We start from the raw sequence: 22,059 nt of genomic DNA, 5'->3' as shown, positions 1-22,059 counted from the left end.
ATTCGCGAAAAAGGTAAGGCAGAAAACGAAGTCCGCGGGGAATCGTGCGACGGGCAGGTGGCCACGGCTCACGCCAAAATCGTGCTACAGTCGACCGGCCAGGGGGGGGGGGGGAGGTATGTCGCAGCTCCCAGCTCCCGTCATTGTCTCGAGATGTCACTTCTAATGCCAATTAAATGTGGAACAGATATCATTTGTGCCTCGTGAGAACTTCAACGTGTGCAATACTTAAATCGTTCATTATGAGAATGTGATGACATTCAGCTACGTAACGTTGTTTTCTGAGTTTTAATCATAACTGGATTCCGTGACGACTACATAACATAACCGCCGCGCCGGAAAAGTCGTCTGACTTCAGATACGTGGTGCTACCCTTTCGAATCCGGGGCGGGTAGCAGCTAGTAAACAGGTTCTCGACGGTGCGTCCTCCATCTTCTGCCTGTTGCCGGCTGTCAGCTGAAAACATTGGGGTGACCGACACAGCAAAGTTCCGCATCAGTTGAGGCGGACATTATCACATTTTCAGGATCTCGTATGCGACATCTACATTTACATCTACATGGATACTCTGCAAATCACACTGAAGTGCCTGGCAGAGGGTTCATCGAACCACCTTCTCAAGAATGAATTTTTCACTCTACAGCGGAGTGTGCGCTGATATGAAACTGCCTGGCAGATTAAAACTGTGTGCCGGACCGAGACTCGAACTCGGGACCTTTGCCTTTCGCGGGCAAGTGCTCTACCAACTGAGCTACCCAAGCACGACTCACGCCCCGTCCTCACAGCTTTCTGGCGCAATTAAAGCTGTGAGGACGGGGCGCGAGTCGTGCTTGGGTAGCTCAGTTGGTAGAGCACTTGCCCGCGAAAGGCAAAGGTCCCGAGTTCGAGTCTCGGCCTGGCACACAGTTTTAATCTGCCAGGCAGTTTCACGTTCTTAATAATTCTCTATTACTCCACTATCGTACAGCGGTCGAAAAAAAACGAACACCTATATCTTTCCGTGCGAGCATTGATTTCTCTTATTTCATTATGATGATCGTTTCTCTCTATGTAGGTCGGCGTCAACAAAATATTTTCATATTTGGAGGAGAAAATGGATGATTGAAATTTCGTGAGAAGACTCTCCCGCAACGAAAAACGTCTTTGTTTCAATGATGTCCACCTCAAATCCTCTACCATTTCAGTAACTCTCTCTCCCCTATTTCGCGATAATACAAAACATGCTGCCCTTCTTTGAACTTTCTGGATGTACTCGTCAATCCTATCTGGTAAGGATCGCACACCACGCAGCACTATTCTAAAAGAGAACGGACAAGCGTAGTGCAGGCAGTCTCTCTAGTAGATCTGTTAAATTTTCTAAGTGTCCTGCCAATAAAACGCAATCTGCGGCTAGCCTTCCCCACAACATTTTTTATGCGTTCCTTCCAATTTAAGTTGTTCTTAGTGGTAATACCAAGGTATCTAGTTCAATTAACGGCATTTAGATTTGTAACCGAAGTTCAACGGATTCATTTTAGCACTCATGTGGATGACCTCACACTTTTGGCAATTTAGGGTCAATTGCCAATTTTTGCACCATAAAGATACGTTTTCTAAATCGTTTCTGTTTTGTTTTGATCTTCTGTGATGACTTTACTAGTCGATAAACGACAGAATTATCTGCAAACAACCTAAGACGGCTGCTCAGATTGTCTCCTAAATCGTTTATACAGATAAGCTACATGTGCAATGTGAAAAGTGACATAATCACATGGATATTCTGAATTAAAGGTAATGAAAATACATTGACAAAATTATAAACATGACGTGTTACAATCAGCATCCGTAGATACTGCAAACCGTTTCTGCAAAGCTGCCAATTCTCTCTGTGCACGTAATAAATTTCGCGCTCTTCTGGAGAATTTCTTCGTCGTCACACATTTTCACAAACGGAAATCTAAATTATTCCATTTGCGGACTCTCCTGAAATCTGACAGCCAGAAAAAGCAAGCACTGCTCCTGACGGTCTTGAGACTGCCCGAAACAGTGCACATCTGCGGCCAGAGATTCTGTTTAAATGAGCATCTTCTTTTGAATACAGGCAAGCATGAAGGAGTCTCGTTATGAATATTCAAGCTTTATTAATTTTAATTAAGACACCGTCTGTAAACGGATTGAAAGGAAGCCGTTCTAAGACAAAATGCCCTGCACACCAAAGAGTCCGCTTTCTTAATCAACCGCAGGAAGTCTGGCTCCTAAATGCCGCTTCCCTAAGTCAGAAGAGAAAAGTTGTTCCTGTTCACTCGGTATAAATACCCAAAGCAACTGGCGTTTATGTAACGAGACGTTCGAGGTAGTTAAAATATGTAACATTAAATTGAAACATTATAGGTTATACCCATACGCAAGTGTTATAGGTACCAATTTAAAAGGACAGATAACTGTAATCAGTCACTTGTATTCTTCTTTCCCTTACGCGTTGCTAAGGAAGGAAGAAGGGAAGATTTGGATTTATCGTCCCGTCGTCATCGAGCTTACTAGAGACGGAGCACAGGCTCGGAATGTTTCAAGGATGCGTAAGGAAACCGGCTGTTCCCTTTCAAAGGGATCATCCCTTCATTTGCCTGGAGCGATTGAGGAAAATCAGGAGAAACCTAAATCTGAATGGTCGTACGCAAATTTGAACCGTTGTCCTCCCGAATGCGAGTCCAGTGTGCTAGGCACTGCGCCATATCGCTCGGTGTTGCAGAGGACATAACTCGACCATCAGATAGATATTTAACCTAGAACAACATAGACAGTTTACATACTATTTTCCGGGCAATCTGTGGTGCTCCTTATAATGTTACATGATGCTTCACCTACCTGAATTCACGCAGTTCACAATCTTGTGCTAAGTTCATTAAAAGTTAAGTGTATAATGTAGATACGATTTAAAAAAGCAGCCAGTACCTCTGGTTGCAGAGAAAATCGCACGTACAACTTGTTTGGTGCTTAGCATAAATCCACCTGATGAGTCCTACAGTAATGTCGATTAAGTATCTAGGGGTAACTATGCAAATCGACATGAAATGTCACGAGCGCGTTAAGGTCTGTTACAGGAAGGGTCAAGGTCGACTGATGGTGTCGCCGTTACAAGTTCTTACAACAGCAGCGGAACGTGAAAACATTTACATCAGTAAAAGGTTACCCATCGCGCCGGCCACCTCTTACACCCCCCCCCCCCCCGCCCCCAACCCCACCCCGAGGAAAGGGCGTTCTGTAGGGAAAGTAACTGTAACGAGCAGAAACTCCCGCCCCTATCCGAGATTGAACCCGGGATCTCCAGGACTAGAGGCTAGTGCTCCACCCTGTGGCGTTACCTATCACTTGAAGGCCGTAAACAATTAAATTCTGAGCCCCAAAAAATTACACCACGAATTCATACTATGTATTTCATCGACAACAGTGCTGACTTGAAGTGGCTGCTGCCCATTCCAGGAGACTGGCCCCAGAGTTCGCGTGTGCTAAAGGTGCTGTTTTTCACTTATCAAGTAATAAGTCAAATCACGTATTCGAAGTACGTGGTTTGTTAGTAAACACAGTTCACAATAACAAACATCAGCAATGTTTCTTTCAGTGCTGCCAACTTCATTTTGGCAGGCCTTCACAAAAATAAAGTGCTGCAGGTTTTAGCCTCAACGTCAATTCAGTTACAACTGGCATACTTTAAAAATCTATATATAGACATGCCTTTCCATATCGGGTCACAAAACCGAAGTACAAATATGTACGTCAGGTACCTTTTGGCAAGCACTATTTTAAGTTATCATAATTTCAACCTAAGAGAGATAGTCGTTTGTATATTACGTTAGTTGGATTGAATACAAATATGCTAGCAACAGTATTTGAATCAGTTATTTCTACCGCGACATGTTCTGCCAGTGTAAAGTGTCTCATCTTAAAGCGATTGTGCTGATTTCAAAACTGTTCCTCGAATTTGTGAGACATCCATATTTCCAAAAATATAGGTAATTTAATGTTGTGATTAATGTTTTATTAAAATTAATTTACTTGATGCGTTTGGGATCCAGTTGTATGTATAAAATATTACCGTTTGTGCTCTGAGATTAGCTGAATGGACGTCACTTTCGAAAACATCGTCTAATGCAACAGGTATTGCGTAGTAGGTTGCTTTGTAAATAAATGATACAATTTTATAATTAACGAAAAATGTAGCCCCCCCCTCCCCCATCTTGACGTTTGTTACAGGTCCACAATTAATGGAACGAAATTATTGGGTAATGTGAATTTATCTCGTTTCAATATTGGAAGAATGGAGTTCTTACAAGAACCTGAAAATACAGTTCCAGAAGGACTGTGTGGTATCCACGGGATCAGCAATCAATCAGCAGAGTGTAATAAAAATAGAATTTATCTAATATCAAGATAGTTTCTGATCAAAGTGTCTGTTGCAAAAAAATGGTTCAAATGTCTCTGAGCTCTATGGGACTTAACATCTCAGATCATCAGTCCCCTAGAACTTAGAACTACTTAAACCTAACTAACCTAAGGACATCATACACATCCATGCCCGAAGCAGGATTCGAACCTGTTCCCGTCAGCCACCACACCAAGTATCAACTTGGTTTGCGCGATTAGTGCGTACACTGCGCGGTGCGCATGCGTATTGACGTGGCCGACATAGTGTCGATTTTAGGTTGCGTGCGGGAAGTAAATGTCGGTTCAAGGCGGATTTTTCTGTCTTGGCGGGCCGCACGCTACATCAGTGCCACGTAAAAATGATAGAAAAGTAATAATAATAATAAGTTCAAGGAAACTTAAAAAAGATTTTAGTAAAGATAAGACTTCAAAAAGAGGAAGGTTAAACCTGAGGAAAGTATACGTCATTGCTGCGTGACCGCAAAATTCGATACTCTCTCTCTCGTTTTGCGATAATGAAGCGGTTTGGGCACCCTGGGCAGGAGAGCGAAGAAACTGCGAACATTAATTGGTGCCGCGCCATTGCGGACGCAGCCACAGGAACTAATGACCGCGCCCGGGCGCGCTCAATCACCCGGCCATCAGCAGCCTGTTTGTCGGGATGAACGCCGCACCGCCAGGAGCATCGTCCTAGCCGGGTCTCTTTCTGTTTACCTTTCGCCCAGTGCGAGGTCAGCTACGAAAGTCTTCGTCCACTTATGTCACTTGTTCATTACATTGTCTCTGAATGAAAAGTCGGCCGCTTTAGCACACGTTTTCGCTGCGCTTCGCTCACGTTTATGCACTGATGAGCTACACGGTCCAGCCATATCAATTTGACCACCGCCTATGTTCGACGTCAACGTGCAATATGCGAAAACCAGTCACAGCTGGCAGGTGACAGGTGAGCAATGGAGGGTATATAAAGTCCAAGGACGGAAGCATTTCGGAAACGGCTAATTTTTTAAACTGTTCTCGTACCGCCATTGTTGAAGTACACTCATGCTCATAAATTAAGGATAATGCTGATACACGGTGAAACAACGCTCTGGTGGGCGATTTGCGGGTTTAAATCACCTCAGGGTATGACCATGCACAGAGGTGTTGGTGAATGTCAGAGTACGGTGCAGAGAGTAAGTGTGCAGACGTTTTCAGACGTGCTAATGGCGACTGTGTGTTGAAAATGGCTCAAAGAGCACATATTGATGACTTTATGAGGGGTAGAATACTAGGGCGACTGGAGGCTGGTCAAACACAGCAGGTCGTAGCACGGGCCCTCCGTGTGCCACAAAGTGTCATCTCAAGATTATGACAACGATTCCAGCAGACAGGAAACGTGTCCAGGCGCTACAGTACGGGACGGCCACAGTGTACAACACCACAAGAAAACCAACATATCACCATCAGTGCCCGCAGACGGCCACGGAGTATTGCAGGGAGCCTTGCTCGGGACCTTACCGCAGCCACTGGAACAATTGTCTCCAGACACACAGTCTACAGACGACTGAACGGACATGGTTTATTCTCCCAGAGACCTGCAAGGTGCATTCCACTGACCCTTGGTCACAGGAGAGCCCGTAAAGCCTGGTGTCAAGAACACAGTACATGGGTATTGGTACAGTGGTCCCAGGTTATGTTCACGGACGAGTCCAGTTATAGTCTGAACAGTGATTCTCGCCGGGTTTTCATCTGGCATGAAACAGGAACCAGATACCAACCCCTTATTGTCCTTGAAAGGGACCTGTATGGAGGTTGTGGTTTGATGGTGTGGGGTTGGGTTATGATCAGTGCACGTACAAAAAAATGGTTCAAATGGCTCTGAGCCCTATGGGACTTAACATCTTAGGTCATCAGTCCCCTAGAACTTAAAACTACTTAAACCTAACTAACCTAAGGATATCACACAGATCCATGCCCGAGGCAGGATTCGAACCTGCGACCGTAGCAGTCCCGCCGTTCCGGACTGCAGCGCCTAGAACCGCAAGACCACCGCGGCCGGCAGTGCACGTACACCCTGCATGTCTTTGACAGAGGAACTGTAACAGGTCAGGTGTATCGGGACGTCATTTTGCACCAGTATATCCGCCTTTTCAGGGGTGCAGTGGGTCCGACCATCCTCCTGAGAGCGGTTCTAGGCGCTTCAGTCCGGAACCGAGCGACTGCTACGGTCGCAGGTTCGAATCCTGCCTCCGGCATGGATGTGTGTGATTTCCTTTGGTTAGTTAGGTTTACGTAGTTCTAAGTTTAGGGGACTGATGACATCAGATGTTAAGTCCCATAGTGCTCAGAGCCATTTGAACCTTCGTCCTGGTTGATAATAACGCACGGCCCCACCGAGCTGCCATCGTGGTGAAGTACCTTGAAACAGGAGATATCAGGCGAATGGAGTGGCCTGCCTGTTGTCCAGACCCAGACCCCATCCAGCACGTATGGGATGTTTTCGGTCGATGTGTCGCTGCACGTCATCAAACCCCTAGGACACTTAAGAAGCTCCGACAGGTACTGGTGCAAGAAGGGGAGGCTATACCCCAGCAGCTGCTCGACGACCTGATCCAGAGTATGCCAATCCGTTGTACTGCCTGTGTACTTGTTACATTTTGAGAAATGTAGTGCTTGCATTTTCATACATTGAGAGCAAGTTGCCACTCTAATGCATCAGCCTGATAGTTTGCTGAGATCTGAATAGACGTTACTGCAATTTTTACTAGATAGATTTTCCTCACAGATAACTGAATTATTTATGAAAAGCCTGATGTATAACTGATAGTGTACTCTAAGCGAATGTCGCATAAAATTAACGGCGACACGGTCTTTGCCACTATCTGAGCTGAGATGAGGCTGGAGAGAGCTAGAAGACATGTTAGTTCGTCAGAAGCGTGAGGGTTAAAGGGAACGGCGCACCAGTTTCTACGAAGTAAAACTCAAAGTTATAGTAACACTCTGTTTATTAATATGGTAACAAAAAAATGGCTCTGAGCACTATGGGACTTCACTGCTGTGGTCATCAGTCCCCTAGAACTTAGAACTACTTAAACCTAACTAACCTAAGGACATCACAAACATCCATGCAGGAGGCAGGACTCGAACCTGCTACCGTAGCAGCCGCGCGGATCTCGACTGTAGCGCCTAGAACCGCTCGGCCACAATGTGGTAACACTCTGTTTAATAATAAGTGAAAAACACCAGATTGCTTTTGTTCCGCAGTATTACTCCTGATGTAGCATTGTCAAGTACTAATTTTATTTTATTTTATTAGTTTTGTATATTAATAGAAACTTATGTAGCCATGCTGTTCCTTTTTTGTGTTACAGTTTTTACTGTCTACTCCATTTTTATTTATTTACTGTTCAATTTTTTTTTACTTTTTCATTGCATTACCACCAAACTGTCAAAGATGTTACTTGCTGTGTGTTTCTGCTTCAGTCTAGACGTGTTACTTCTCTTCCAGTTGTAACTTCTTTGGTGACAATACTCAGTAAATGTGTGAAGATGGCCTTGTAAGCCGAAAACCGGTTAACACAATAAAAGTAATACTGTGTAAAAAAAAGCGAGCTGCCGCTTTTCATTTATTATAATGTTGTTCTACCAAGAACCGACGGAAGATTCTGTTCACTCTGTTCAGTAATCACCGAACGTAACTAACAGTACCACTACATGATAGAAAACTATTACCTACAGTCTACCTATCAGAGCGAGTATAACTCTGCTTGAAGGTACAGTGCTACTGGAAAAAAGCCATCTGTTACCTGAAGTTGCGAGTAGAATATAGCGAACTTGGAAACTGTTCTGAAATTTCATGGCAAATGGCTTCGGATACACCTGCTGCTAGTCGGTATGCATTACATGTCCTGGCTGTCTCCTCGCCCTGACCTCCGCCTTCCTCCACTGAACCCTCTCGTCTGGTTACCACCACGAACTCAGCCCCTCCCCACCTTCATCCTTTCTGTAGTGTCTTCGGAAGGAGGAGGTCCCATGTCAAACGCGCTCCCATTTCAAAGTTGGTGCCTCACGACCGAATCACAAGTAGGACTGTCGCTGCCAGACGCAATAGCGAATGGGAAACGTCGGCGCACACACACGCTCTGAAGGTTCCATACGCCACAGCTGCTGAATGCTTGCTTACGTCACAGTACAGCGCCGTTCAACTCATTCCGTATTCGTTGATTACGGTGACAACATCGCGTCAGATCTAGCAGCGCGAGTTGTATTAGAAGTCAGAACGGTGTAGCGAAGTTACAACAAATTGTAAATTGATGTAAGACTACCATTCCGTATAGAACGAAGTGGTAACTGTTAAGTGACAGCGACAGTATCAAATAAATGTCATGTATGTGGAGAAGGGTTGTTTCTGAAGTATTCTACCTTAAAGACTTTTAATAAAGTAAACCACTATTTTTTGTGTGCGTGTGTTGTATCTACTCAGCCTCCTCTTGACGTAAGCATAGATTTGCTACAACGGCACTATACATCCAGCCCAAAGATCCGGCTGGATCTTTCCATTGGGCCAAAGGAAACGGTAGTTTCCTGTCTGCAGTTCGGCGTTTGTTTCAGTTCTTCGCGTATTTCCTGGTTCCGCAGTCATCTATAGTGACACATCTAAGATCGACTATTGCTTCCGCTATGCTCTCACACATTGCGCTGTCTACGAGAAACACTCGCTACCCTCCGGTCGTAGTGTTTCTAGTTTAGAATTAGTGGCCTTTATCCAAGCCCTCTGTCTGACGAAAATTTCTCAATCTGTAGTGACCTTCTAAGCGGCCAGCAGACCAAGAGCGCTCCCCTGTAGGTGGGCCATATCCTGTGCGACGGCAACACTGAAGTTGGACAACTCTGTCTTCTGTTAGGCGCCGAAGTACAAGCGGTGTATCTGGTTTTACATTTGATTCAAGAGAGTGGTTTATTTACACGTATTTAAAGCTTGGCATTGGGGCCTCACAGCCTGTTTGTCAGCATTTTAAGTCGAACACTCCAGTCAGTTATTCGGGCGGTCGTGTGTGTGGAAGTACGCCTCGACCCAGGGGGGTTTCCCACTACTTGAAACCGGCACACTTCTAGAATGAGATTTTCATTCTGCAGCGGAGTGTGCGCTGATATGAAACTTCCTGGCAGATTAAAACTGTGTGTCGGACCGAGACTCAAACTCGGAACCTTTGCCTTCCGCGGGCAAGTGCTCTACCATCTGAGCAACCCAAGCACGACTCACGCCCCGTCCTCGCAGCCTTACTTCTGCCAGTACCTCGTCTTCTGCCTCCCAAACTTTACAGAAGCTCTCCTGCGAACCTTGCCCGTTCTCTTTTCTTCTCTCTGCTCTTGGTCGATAGTCTGCCTCAGTTGATGCCGCAAAGAACAGATTGGCAGTCCATTCTTTTCTTCTCTTTACGGCGTTCCTCGCTAAACGCGTGGATTTGAGGTAAACTGTCGGCGCTACTGAATATAACGTCAGTCAGTCGTGAGAAGAAGTACGTTTGCAGTTCCCTTCTCTATGTCACCACAGATGGCACGTAACTGTCTTAATTTGTTCTGGAGTACGAGGACTTGTAAGGGGCACGGTTGTTTCTTCCCGCGACAAAGCAACACACAGAATTTCTACAATGTCTACCAACCTGGCATCTTTAAGACACCCGTCCCAGCGCAGAGAGAGCAAGTAGATAGTGACGCCGTTACTAATGCTGTCAGGCTGTTATTGAACTTTTAATAAAGTGGTTAAGGCTCACTTTTCTTGGAATTATAAGCTCTGCAGTTTATTGGGATGCCATCTGCTTTTTTACTCTGCACATTGCATCAAACAAAACACAAAAACGGTACGCCTACAAGCCACACATTTTGTCACTAATCACCCTTATTATTCACAAATATTAATCATTGTGCACTACTAAACATAGTAAATGTTTCGCAATTCAAGTGACACTTCATAAGCTCTGTTATACTCTGCCTTGCTCCCAGGGTCGAGATCTTGGACTCGCATTACAATCTATATCATTAGGCACATGTACCCAACTAAGACTGTTTTGTCGCTTCGCTAGGCGGCCAAAAGGCGCTAAGCCAATGACACGCGAAGTGTTTCGGCTTTTTCTCGTTGTACAAATATTTCCCAAAAAATTATATTACAATGAAATTAGGGCTGTATGGTGATATATCAGTATTAAGAGGTTCTGGTCTGTTGTTATAATCAAAATGTGAAACATAGTTAATAATTAATTGAATAAAATATAATAAGCTTTGGCGCGCTGGCCCGAGAGTAATCACTGCATCTTCTATCAAAACAACCTATCAAATTACAAGAGAATTCAGTTGGCGCAATTTCTCATGATGATTGTACTTTTAGGACCACTTGTTCGTATCTGACTCCTGTTTATGACGTCATGCATCTTCTACAGCATTTTCGCTCACCTGAGATGCGGTGGGTGGGAATAAGGCTTACAGCTTCCAGAGCCAACATGTGTGTCCGCTGTGACCTTGTTGAGCAGTACTTAAACGCCTCTAGATTGTTCAGGCTAAATGCTTCAGCATTTATTCCTGCATTTCCTCAACGTGGGATGGCTGGTATGGATTACCTTTGGGTAGATCCTATGTTAAGAGTGCGGTAGGGCTGAAGTTTTTGAATTTGTGCCTAGCTAGCTAAGCCGTTTACATTAAAGGCGGAGCAGGTCTGTCCATCTGGTGGTGACCCGTCTGTGTGGCTGGTTTCCCAGGAGTCTCAATGGAATACAGTATACCCATCTAAGATGCCGTACTGCATCTCGTCTGTCGAGAAATTTTCGATCTAGTCGCAAACTTGCCTAGATATCTCACCTGTGACTTAGAACATTCGATACTTAAAAGAATTTTACCCCCATGGTTTGAACTTATGTTTAAAATTTGTTGAAAGCCGCCTGATGCTCTCATTATCAAATACTTTTTGAGTGTAGTCTGCTAATTTGCGCTTGAGTATCCCCTGAACTGCATGTCGTACATTGACAGAAATTCGTAGATACATTCGGTGGTATATTTGAATACTGTCTGCAAAACGTGTTGCGAATACGGATAGTAGTAATGAAGTACTAAATTACTGTATGAACAGCGGAAAGAAACCGGTAAACCTGCCTAACGTGTAGGGCCACGTGAGCACGCAGACGTGCCGCAACGCACCATGGCATGAATTCGATTAATGTATGAAGTAGTGCTGGAGGGATCTGACACCTTGAATCCTGCATGGCTGTCTATAAATCCGTAAGTGTACGAGGGGGTGGAGATCTCTTCTGAACAGCACTTTGCAAGGCATTCCAGATATGCTCAGTAATGTTCATGTGTGGGGACTTTGGTGGCCAGTGAAGTGTTTAAACTCAGGAGCGTTCCTGGAGCCACTCTATAGCAATTTTGGACATGTGGGGTGTCGCATTGTCCTGCTGGAATTACCCAAGTCCGTCGAAATGCACAATGAACTTGAATAGCGCAGGTGGTCAGACAGGATGCCTACGTACATGTCAGCTGTTAAAGTACTATTTAGGCGGCCCGCCTGGTTAGCCGTGCGCTCTAACGCACGGCTTTCCGGGTTGCGAAGGAGCGCCTGGTCTCCGGCACAAATCAGCCCGGCAGACTTGTGTCGAGATCCGGTGAGCCGGCCAGTCTGTGGATGGTTTTTAGGCGGTTTTCCATCTGCTTCGGCGGATGCGGGCTGGTTCCCCTTATTCCGCCTCACCTACACTACGTCGGCGATTGCTGCGTAAACAAGTTCTCCACGTACGCGTACACCACCATTACTCTACCACGCAAACATAGGGGCTACACTTGGCTGGTGTGAGGTGTTACCTGTGGGTGGGGGGGGGGGGGGGGGGGTGTCCACCGGGGGCTGAACCGCACAATAACCCTGAAAGAGTGGTTCGGTGTGGGGCGGCGGAGGGATGAAGTGGACTGCGGCAGTTGTGGTGGGGTTGTGGACCACTGCGGCTGCGGCGGCGACGGAGGCTCTCCGTCGTTTATAGGCCCCCGGTTAACATACAGTACAATACTATCTAGGCATATCAGGAATCCCATATCACTCCAAATTCACACGCGCCACACCATTACAGAGCCTCCACCAGCTTGAACAGTTCTCTGCTGACATGCATGGTCCATGGATTCTTGAGGTTGTCTGCATAGCTGTACAGTCCATCCCCTCAATACAATTTGAAATGAGACTCGTCCGAGCAGGCGACATGTTTCCAGTCATCAAAAGTCCAATGTCGGTGTTGACGGGCCCAGGCGAGGCGTAAAGCTTTGTGTCGTGCAATCATCAAGCGTACCTCCGAAAGCTGATACAGATGATGTTCCGTTGAATGGTTCGCACGCTGACAAGCCTGGAAATGAAAGCGAATACGAGAACTTTAAATCAGAGTATTGTAGTCATTTCACTGTATCTACATTTGTGACTATTACAATTTACCTATACAGCATTGCATGAATCAGGATGAGACTGATCGTAGAAAAATGGAAAACAATAATTATCACGACATACAGAACACGTAATGAACGTCGAATTTTTGAATGTTCATGTTTTTTTCAGAGTATCTATTGAAAACAAAGTTTTTTACTGTTTATAAACGGTTCCAGGTCGTCGCACAATTTCGCTGCTTACCACTCATATCGAAGCGTAGCACGAAATGTAGATGCAGATAACTGACAGCGAGAAGTAGAACCAGCAGCGAGAATCCATCCAGACTGCTCGCCCTTATGAAATTGAGCGCTGACTTGTTCGGCTGCGAAATCCTTCCGTATTATTACCCTCCGTGCATAACATATAAAAAAAGCACTCCGTCTTCAGGCCACAAGTGGCCCATCGGGACCATCCGACCGCCGTGTCATCCTCAGCTGAGGATGCGGATAAGGGGGGGGGGGGGGCGTGTGGTCAGCACACCGCTCTCCCCGTCGTTATGATGGTTTTCTTTGACCGGAGCCGCTGCTATTCGGTCGAGTAGCTCCTCAGTTGGCATCACGAGGCTGAGTGCATCCTGTAAAATGGCAACACCGCATGGCGGCCCGTATGGTCACCCATCCAAGTGCCGGCCACGCCCGACAGTGCTTAACTTCAGTGATCTGGCGGGAAACGGTGTATCCACTGCGGCAAGGCCGTTGCCTACAAAGCATATAAGCACGCCCAGAAATTTCAAGTTCGATATTCTGGAAAACGGTTCAGAGCTGCATCTTCCTATTTATATATGTAGAAACAAAGTGTATCAGATTGTTTGCAGATGATAATGCTGACGTTTACAGTCCTGTAATGTCCTCAGATGGTCAAAACGAGTTGGAAAATGATTTAGAAAGGTATCTGTATGGTGCAAAAATTGGCAATTGACTCTAAATCATATAAACTATGAAGTCATCCACATGAATTCTAAAAAGAAATGCGCTAAATTCGGTTACACGATAAGTCACACAAATCTGTGGGCTGTAAACTCAACTAAATACGTACGGATTACAGTTACGAATAACTTAAATTGGAACTATCACACGTATAATATTCTGGGTGAAGCAGATCAGATACTGCGATTTATTTCCACAATACTTCACAAAATGCAACAGGTCTACTAGAGAGACTGCTTACACCACGCTTGTCCGTCCTCTAGTGGAGTGTTGCTGTTCGGTATGGGATCCACATCAGATAGATTTAACAGAGGAGATTGAAAAAGTTCAGAGCAGTACAGCTCGTTTTGTGTTATCGCCAAGCAGGGGAGAAAGTGGGATGGATATGATACACGAATTTGGATGGCAGTCATTAAAACAAAAACTTTTTTCACTGCGACAGGGCCGCGAGGGATTAGCCGAGCGGTCTAGGGGCACTGCAGTCATGGACTGTGCGCCTGGTCCCGGCGGAGGTTCGAGTCCTCCCTCGGGTATGGGTGTCTGTTTGTCCTTAGGATAATTTAGGATAAGTAGTGTGTAAGCTTAGGGACTGATGACCTTAGCAGTTAAGTCCCATAAGATTTCACACACATTTGAACATTCTTGAACACTGCGACAGGACTTTATCACAAAATCTCAATCACCAGCTTTCTCCTCAGAGTGTGAAACTATTATGTTGGAGCCCACCTACACAGGGAGAAATAATCGTGATACTAAACTAAGAAAATCCAGAACTCGCACGAAAAGTGTTCGTTTCTCCTGCGCGCTGTTTGAGAGTGGAACGCTAGAGAAGTAGCTCGAAGTTGGTTCAGTGAAACCTCTGCCATGCATTTAATTGTGAATTGGAGAGTAATGATATAGATGTAGTCGTGCTCCACACACCCTGTCCTAACGAAAGAAATCGGTAAGGGCAACTTCGTACTGTCCCCTCGTTAATACTGTATGTACGGTATGTGGGAAACTGTTTTATTTTGAAAGCCTCATTGTCGTCGTACTCTGTCAAATACTTCTCTACATTGTAGAAACACCGAATTCACTTCATTTGTCCCATGCGACGCCCTGAGGAGACCACGTATGTAGATCGCGAGTCGAGTTTCGCATCAGCGTTGCTGAAATATTCCACGCTCAAGAGGACATAATTTCGAGCGAAAGGGCCGAAACGCGAGACAAGGTCTCATGCTCTTGTGAATGGAAGCTAGGAAGAAAGGCGAGCAGAGTTCAACGTTCCGCCGCCCTCGAGGTCATCAGAGACGGAGCTGCCGCGAGCTGTCGCCGCGTGCGTAGCGACGCAGTACTACGCGCTCTCGCAGCGAGGAGATCTCACGCGGCAATGCGAAGCAGTCAATTGTTGGCCCCGCCGCGCCGGTAATTTAATGAAACCCGTGACAGCGGACCTGCCGCGCAATTACCCGCTAATTACAACGCCATTTGGCTGCCGACTTACGCGATATTCGATATGGTCTTGTTTTCTCGTTTTAATTAAAATCGAGTTGGCGAAGCACTAGTGGAGGGCGCAGGGGAAACTAATTACCTGTGTACCGCATCGCACGCAGCTGCAGGTCGACGCGGGCCGCGAGAGCCTGGAAACCGGATCTCGTTTCTTTGGCCCGTGGGGCTCCGCCCTCTGTCGCCCCGGAGGTTTTCTCGCACGTCCACCGCGCCCAGTAGATAGCTTGAGCGCAACTGCCTTTTCGCCGCAAAAAGCCAGCGCGCTGTCGATTTATTTTCAGGCTGCTCCTTGCAGAACCAGTAATTAAATAGCAGATACCAATCTCTGAGAGCTGCTGCTACCGCTTTCATTTACTTTTGTAATTACCATCTCGGAGGTTCACAAGATCGTCGTTTTATGTCAGTGTTTACTTAATAATGAAATAATTTGAGATCAGCATCTTCAGCAAAACATAGTTCATTGTTTTTAGGGTTCCGTACATCAGCCGGGGAAAAGGGAATCCTTATTGGACAACTTTGTTGTCCTTTTTGTCTGTCTGTCTGTTCGATGGTTAGAAACAATTTTCCTCAGGAACAAGACGACGTATGAGTGACGTATGCTGAGAGGTAACATCTACATGGGGGGGGGGGGGGGGAGGAGGAGGGAGGGGGGGGCCGTGCGTGTCCATGAACCTCTCTACAAAACATTTAAACCAAAACTCAAATCAGCTGAATATCAAAGCTTTCAACCACTCTCTGACAACTATTACATTCATTGTAAATGGTCTGCAACACGCCCTCAATAACAGTCAACCAACCAACACACACACACACACACACACACACACACACACACACACACACACACACACAAAGTTATAAACAAAACAGAAATGAATAGACGTAAGTTTTCAATTTGTACTTCGTTAGGTTGGCAACATGTACGTAAACAAACCAAACAGTATGAGACAAAGTGAACACGGAATTGACGACGTTAAAGCACAGTTTCGTTGAAATATCTACAACTGGTCACAGAAGATCAATAGCGCTCCCAGCAATTATGGCAAAAAACACGAAAACTGTGAAGGAAAAATTTCATTATATCAAAACGTGCTTATTTTTCGTAAGTGAAATGGTTCAAATGGCTCTGAGCACTATGGGACTTAACTTCTGACGTCATCAGTCCCATAGAACGTAGACCTACTTAAACCTAACTAACCTAAGGACAGCACACACATCCATGCCCGAGGCAGGATTCGAACCTGCGACCGCAGCAGCCGCGTGGTTCCGAACTGAAGCCCCTAGAACCGGTCGGTCACAGCGCCCGGCCAGGAAAGAACAGAACCACAGACAACAACACAGCAGAACCAAACATAATCGCACCCACTCAGACCGTAACAACTACACAGAATTGCCACGAAAATGTAAGAGAGAACGCAGGATTGTACACCGTGACATACAAACACAAACTCACACACAAAATCACCAACATTATATATATATATATAATTTTCGAGAGGGAGGGCATAAAAATACCATACAAAACAGACAATTCTATCCAAAGATACACCCCAAAACTATCAAGAGACATACTCATAAATCAGAAAGCAGGTATATATCAATTACAGTGTAACGCTTTTGATGGCAGATACATAGTGCGGACAGGCAGAACAATTGATGTCAGATACAAAGAACACTTGAGAGCCTGGAAGTAATGGAACAGACCACTCCCAATTTGCACAACACACAAGATAACACCATCACAATTCAACCTCTAGAGAAGAAGAGATGGAAATCTTTAGAACTAAGAAAAAAAAGAATGTCCTAACCCTGAAAGAAAATTACAATATACAGGAAATCAAAGCAGAAAAGGAAACTCTATTGAATGACCAAGTACACTTGACAACAACCAATTGTTTACAGTACTACATAAAATAATAGAGTAACGCTCCAACAGAGGATTATTGTCATAATAAACGTAACGCCTTTCCACTCAATTGTGCGTGGATCCCTCCACAAAGCATTTGAACCAAAAGTCAAATGAACAAAAATGAATAGTCTTTAGTTTTTAGCATATACTTCGTTAGGTTGGCAACATGTACGTAAACAAACCAATCGGGATGCAACGAAGTGAGCACAGTAGCTACGACGTTAAGCACTGTTTTCGGTAAAATATCTACAACTATAGTGCTTTTAAAATTAGTTGCGACTTTTGACGTTTGGCTGACCGGAGGGGCACGAGACGCCGTTGCCCAGGTGACACCAATGGCGAGCCGGTTTTCCCTACCACGCCGCCAGCGTTTCGGCTTGTGAAACGCCCCTGCTGCCACGCCTTGAGTAAACATTACTATATAGTGACACGCATCAGCGTTTGTCAGCTCTCGTTGTAAAGTCGTTTTTTCTCGCATTTATAACAGTGCAGTATATATGAATACGAGATTTGCAAGTGTCGTCCAAGAACACGTTCACCAGCTGACAGGACGGCGTTCTGCTGCAAAACATTCCTCGCAATTCGACAGTAGTAATGGACGAAACCCATACCACGCCGTTGCGATACGTAAAACGCTCCAACAGTGCAATGAAAGAAGGCTGATATTTTGCTCTGGGTACAAAGAAATGTTCCACGAGATAAAGTTTAACGTAGCGTGTGTAAGGCGAAGTTAATGGAACTTGTAGTATTGTACAAGTCAAAACTCCACGCTATCAGGTCGACTAATCAGGATTCCTCCGTATCAATCTCATTTCGATCCTACTGACTGTATGTGGTCCAGGTGAAAAGTACTGTGGCAAAAAACAGCAAGAAGTTTACGGTCATTGATGATGAAATACTGACAAAAAGAAGCTACTACAAATGTTACACGACAGGACAGGTCTTGAGTTGGCAGCCATACCAGGAAGGTAGTTGAGGAGCCATTCATGGACTGTGACGAGTTCTGAGGAATAAGTAACTTCTCTTGTTGCTATGTTAAGATCTGCTTCTTTTGCCAGAACACGATAGAGTTTAGAAATGTTCATCTCACCAACATTGTAATGCAGTTGAAATTGCAATAGAATACTGAAATAGTGTAGTGTTAAACTAACAACTGCGTGCAAGTCAGGTCAATAGTTCACAAAACAGATCATTCTCAGTATAAAAATAAACATGTAACTTCATCTCTTATATTGTTACAAAACCCGCAGCAATTCTCGTTTCACCAGCTACCGATGGCCCCCATTAATTACATTTTTTGACTGAAAAAAATCTGCAGTCGCCTAAAAATCGCGGTAGATATGTAAGTTTCGCATATTAATCATATGGCAAAACATTCTGGTCTTTGCGCTCTGTCATTTGGCAAGGTATCTCAAAACATTTATAAGATACGAAGAATTTATGAATATTTCATTCTAGCTTATTCACTGACGCACGATTTCGTGACAGAGCGATTTACATACATCCCATTTTCTCGAGATTGGGAACAGACAGTCGGATCCTTCCAAACGTAAAGAATAATTCAATATATGACCTACATTTAATCCACAGGAACTTGTAACCTAACATGCACCACACACAAATTCATAGCGACACCTATTTTTCACTGCAAACTAAGAATTTCTTGCATTAGTTTACGTATTATTGAAACATCGCAACGACTATGACCATTAACGGATAGGCGGTTCATAACGAAGCTGACGAATTAAACTATAAAATGTGCGAGAATGAGAGTTTACTACCGAATAGTTTCTTGAAAATCGTTTCAGAAAGATCGCGCAGTCAAACAAACGACCCTGCCAGATTCCGTGCGGAACAGGACTGGCAATATACACTCCTGGAAATTGAAATAAGAACACCGTGAATTCATTGTCCCAGGAAGGGGAAACTTTATTGACACATTCCTGGGGTCAGATACATCACATGATCACACTGACAGAACCACAGGCACACAGACACAGGCAACAGAGCATGCACAATGTCGGCACTAGTACAGTGTATATCCACCTTTCGCAGCAATGCAGGCTGCTATTCTCCCATGGAGACGATCGTAGAGATGCTGGATGTAGTCCTGTGGAACGGCTTGCCATGCCATTTCCACCTGGCGCCTCAGTTGGACCAGCGTTCGTGCTGGACGTGCAGACCGCGTGAGACGACGCTTCATCCAGTCCCAAACATGCTCAATGGGGGACAGATCCGGAGATCTTGCTGGCCAGGGTAGTTGACTTACACCTTCTAGAGCACGTTGGGTGGCACGGGATACATGCGGACGTGCATTGTCCTGTTGGAACAGCAAGTTCCCTTGCCGGTCTAGGAATGGTAGAACGATGGGTTTGATGACGCTTTGGATGTACCGTGCACTATTCAGTGTCCCCTCGACGATCACCAGTGGTGTACAGCCAGTGTAGGAGATCGCTCCCCACACCATGATGCCGGGTGTTGGCCCTGTGTGCCTCGGTCGTATGCAGTCCTGATTGTGGCGCTCACCTGCACGGCGCCAAACACGCATACGACCATCATTGGCACCAAGGCAGAAGCGACTCTCATCGCTGAAGACGACACGTCTCCATTCGTCCCTCCATTCACGCCTGTCGCGACACCACTGGAGGCGGGCTGCACGATGTTGGGGCGTGAGCGGAAGACGGCCTAACGGTGCGCGGGACCGTAGCCCAGCTTCATGGAGACGGTTGCGAATGGTCCTCGCCGATACCCCAGGAGCAACAGTGTCCCTAATTTGCTGGGAAGTGGCGGTGCGGTCTGTAACCTCCCCCTCACTTATCGACCTTAATGACAGTGAAAAATTAAACCGCGTGTACCTAATGGAAATTTGGGAAAAGCAATCGTCACCGAAGTTAATCTATCGGTAAAGAGGGAGGAAAGGGTTACATCTAAATGAAAGGAAAAATGCAAATGAAACTGGTGGAAATTAATTTTGAAAAGGGGTAAAGTTAATAAAGAAAGTAAATGTGCGGCCGTTACGTTAACAATTAACTAGCGGTAATTAGATATTTGAGATTTGGGGGAAATCACGGCCGCCAGTCCTAAGGACAATTACTATAGTAACTGAAAAAGAAAGGTTATTACACATATAATTAACACTAGAAGCGTGGCAACTGAAGGTTGACACGTGTAGTGTGAAAACTGAAAGTTTGTCAGAAGTAATAAATTTCGCTACATTCTGACTTAATTTAGCAAAAGAATTAATAAAACCGGAAAATCGAAAGTTAATTTAGTGACTGAAGTTAATAGTGAGCTTTCTTTCTGAAGCACATCGAAATCCAGTAAAATACGGTTAGTCTTGGACTACCTCAACAATCATTTCAAAAGCAACTTGACTCTACGCAATTTAGAAACAAGAGATTTTACTTTGAACTTGAATTAAATCATTCTGAACTATTAACAATAGTAAAATTTAGTACGTACCAAGCTGAGCTGCAGTCACAGGTAAGCTAAAATATGCTAACAAAACTCGCACTCTAAATTTGTGCTCGTGTAACCTAAATATTGTAGCCAGCTACTGAACTTTGAAATTAAAGCAGTGAAATCTAAATATATTATTTTAATGCTGGCGTTTGAATTTCAACGACACTCGGGTTCATTTCGGAAAAGGAAGGGACCCTGCTTGGCAATGCAATTGGGACAATGAGCAACAAAGGTTCATGCTAAGTTGCTGTAATTTTGCGAGGCAAATGGAACAATTTGAAAAGCTGAGGTCTGCCGTACAGTTCTGAAACTTTACGTGCTTTTAGTCTTCCTTGTTGGTTGATTGAAGGTTTGAAGCCGTCGATCGAGGAGGTGGCGACAGTCACTCATTGTCGGCCGTCGCTGTTGCAGAAGCTGGATGTTGGAGCGCCTTCTTCTCGACACGGTCACCAGGCGAAACGGGCTCTTGATGTGCGCCAGCTAATGCTTCCCGTCCGCGACACCATGTCAGAAACTATCATCGCGAGTCGAGCGCAATTACATGCTGCCAAACCCCGAAAGCGCGGCAACTCGCGGGAGCGTCACACAACACCTGCTCCACTCGCTACTCCCCCCAGACTCTCACTGTTCTGCCCGCGCTCCACGCGGCAGAGTTAACACTACCAAAGATCCTACACACTTTGATTCTTCACACGACCTATCGACGTAATCGTTCGATAGCAGTTTTCCCTAGGCAAGACCCAGCGTAAAAATACAAATAATCTTTACACAACAAATCAATTATACATCGACATAAATGCATAAATACATATATATATATATATATACAAATAGTAAAACAATTACAATATGTAAAGACACAGAAATATCATATATTCAGGTAGCAAAAATAAGGAAAACAAATTATAGTACAATAGATGGAAATAGGAGGATATGCATTTCCGGCGTTACAGGTCCCCTACGGCACTGCGTAGGATCCTACGGTCTTGGCGCGCATCCGTGCGTCGCTGCGGTCCGGTCCCAGGTCGACGGGCACGTGCACCTTCCGCCGACCACTGGCGACAACATCGATGTACTGTGGAGACCTCACGCCCCACGTGTTGAGCAATTCGGCGGTACGTCCACCCGGCCTCCCGCATGCCCACTATACGCCCTCGCTCAAAGTCCGTCAACTGCACATACGGTTCACGTCCACGCTGTCGTGGCATGCTACCAGTGTTAAAGACTGCGATGGAGCTCCGTATGCCACGGCAAACTGGCTGACACTGACGGCGGCGGTGCACAATTGCTGCGCAGCTAGCGCCATTCGACGGCCAACACCGCGGTTCCTGGTGTGTCCGCTGTGCCGTGCGTGTGATCATTGCTTGTACAGCCCTCTCGCAGTGTCCGGAGCACGTATGGTGGGTCTGACACACCGGTGTCAATGTGTTCTTTTTTCCATT

The 22,059-nt window shown here is 45.3% G+C and overlaps 1 non-coding gene across 1 annotated transcript; it reads left to right on the top strand.

The window, feature by feature from the left end:
- The first annotated feature begins 827 nt into the window (after window positions 1–827).
- Trnas-cga lies at window positions 828–902 on the top strand. Its single transcript has one exon. It is a non-coding gene; the product is annotated as a tRNA-Ser (tRNA).
- Window positions 903–22,059: the final 21,157 nt, after the last annotated feature.

Source organism: Schistocerca piceifrons, chromosome 1 (genome assembly GCF_021461385.2).
Source record: "Schistocerca piceifrons isolate TAMUIC-IGC-003096 chromosome 1, iqSchPice1.1, whole genome shotgun sequence".
Classification (NCBI taxonomy): domain Eukaryota; kingdom Metazoa; phylum Arthropoda; class Insecta; order Orthoptera; family Acrididae; genus Schistocerca; species Schistocerca piceifrons.
Note: the sequence above shows the minus strand (reverse complement) of the source record. Positions and strands in the feature narration are given on the sequence as shown.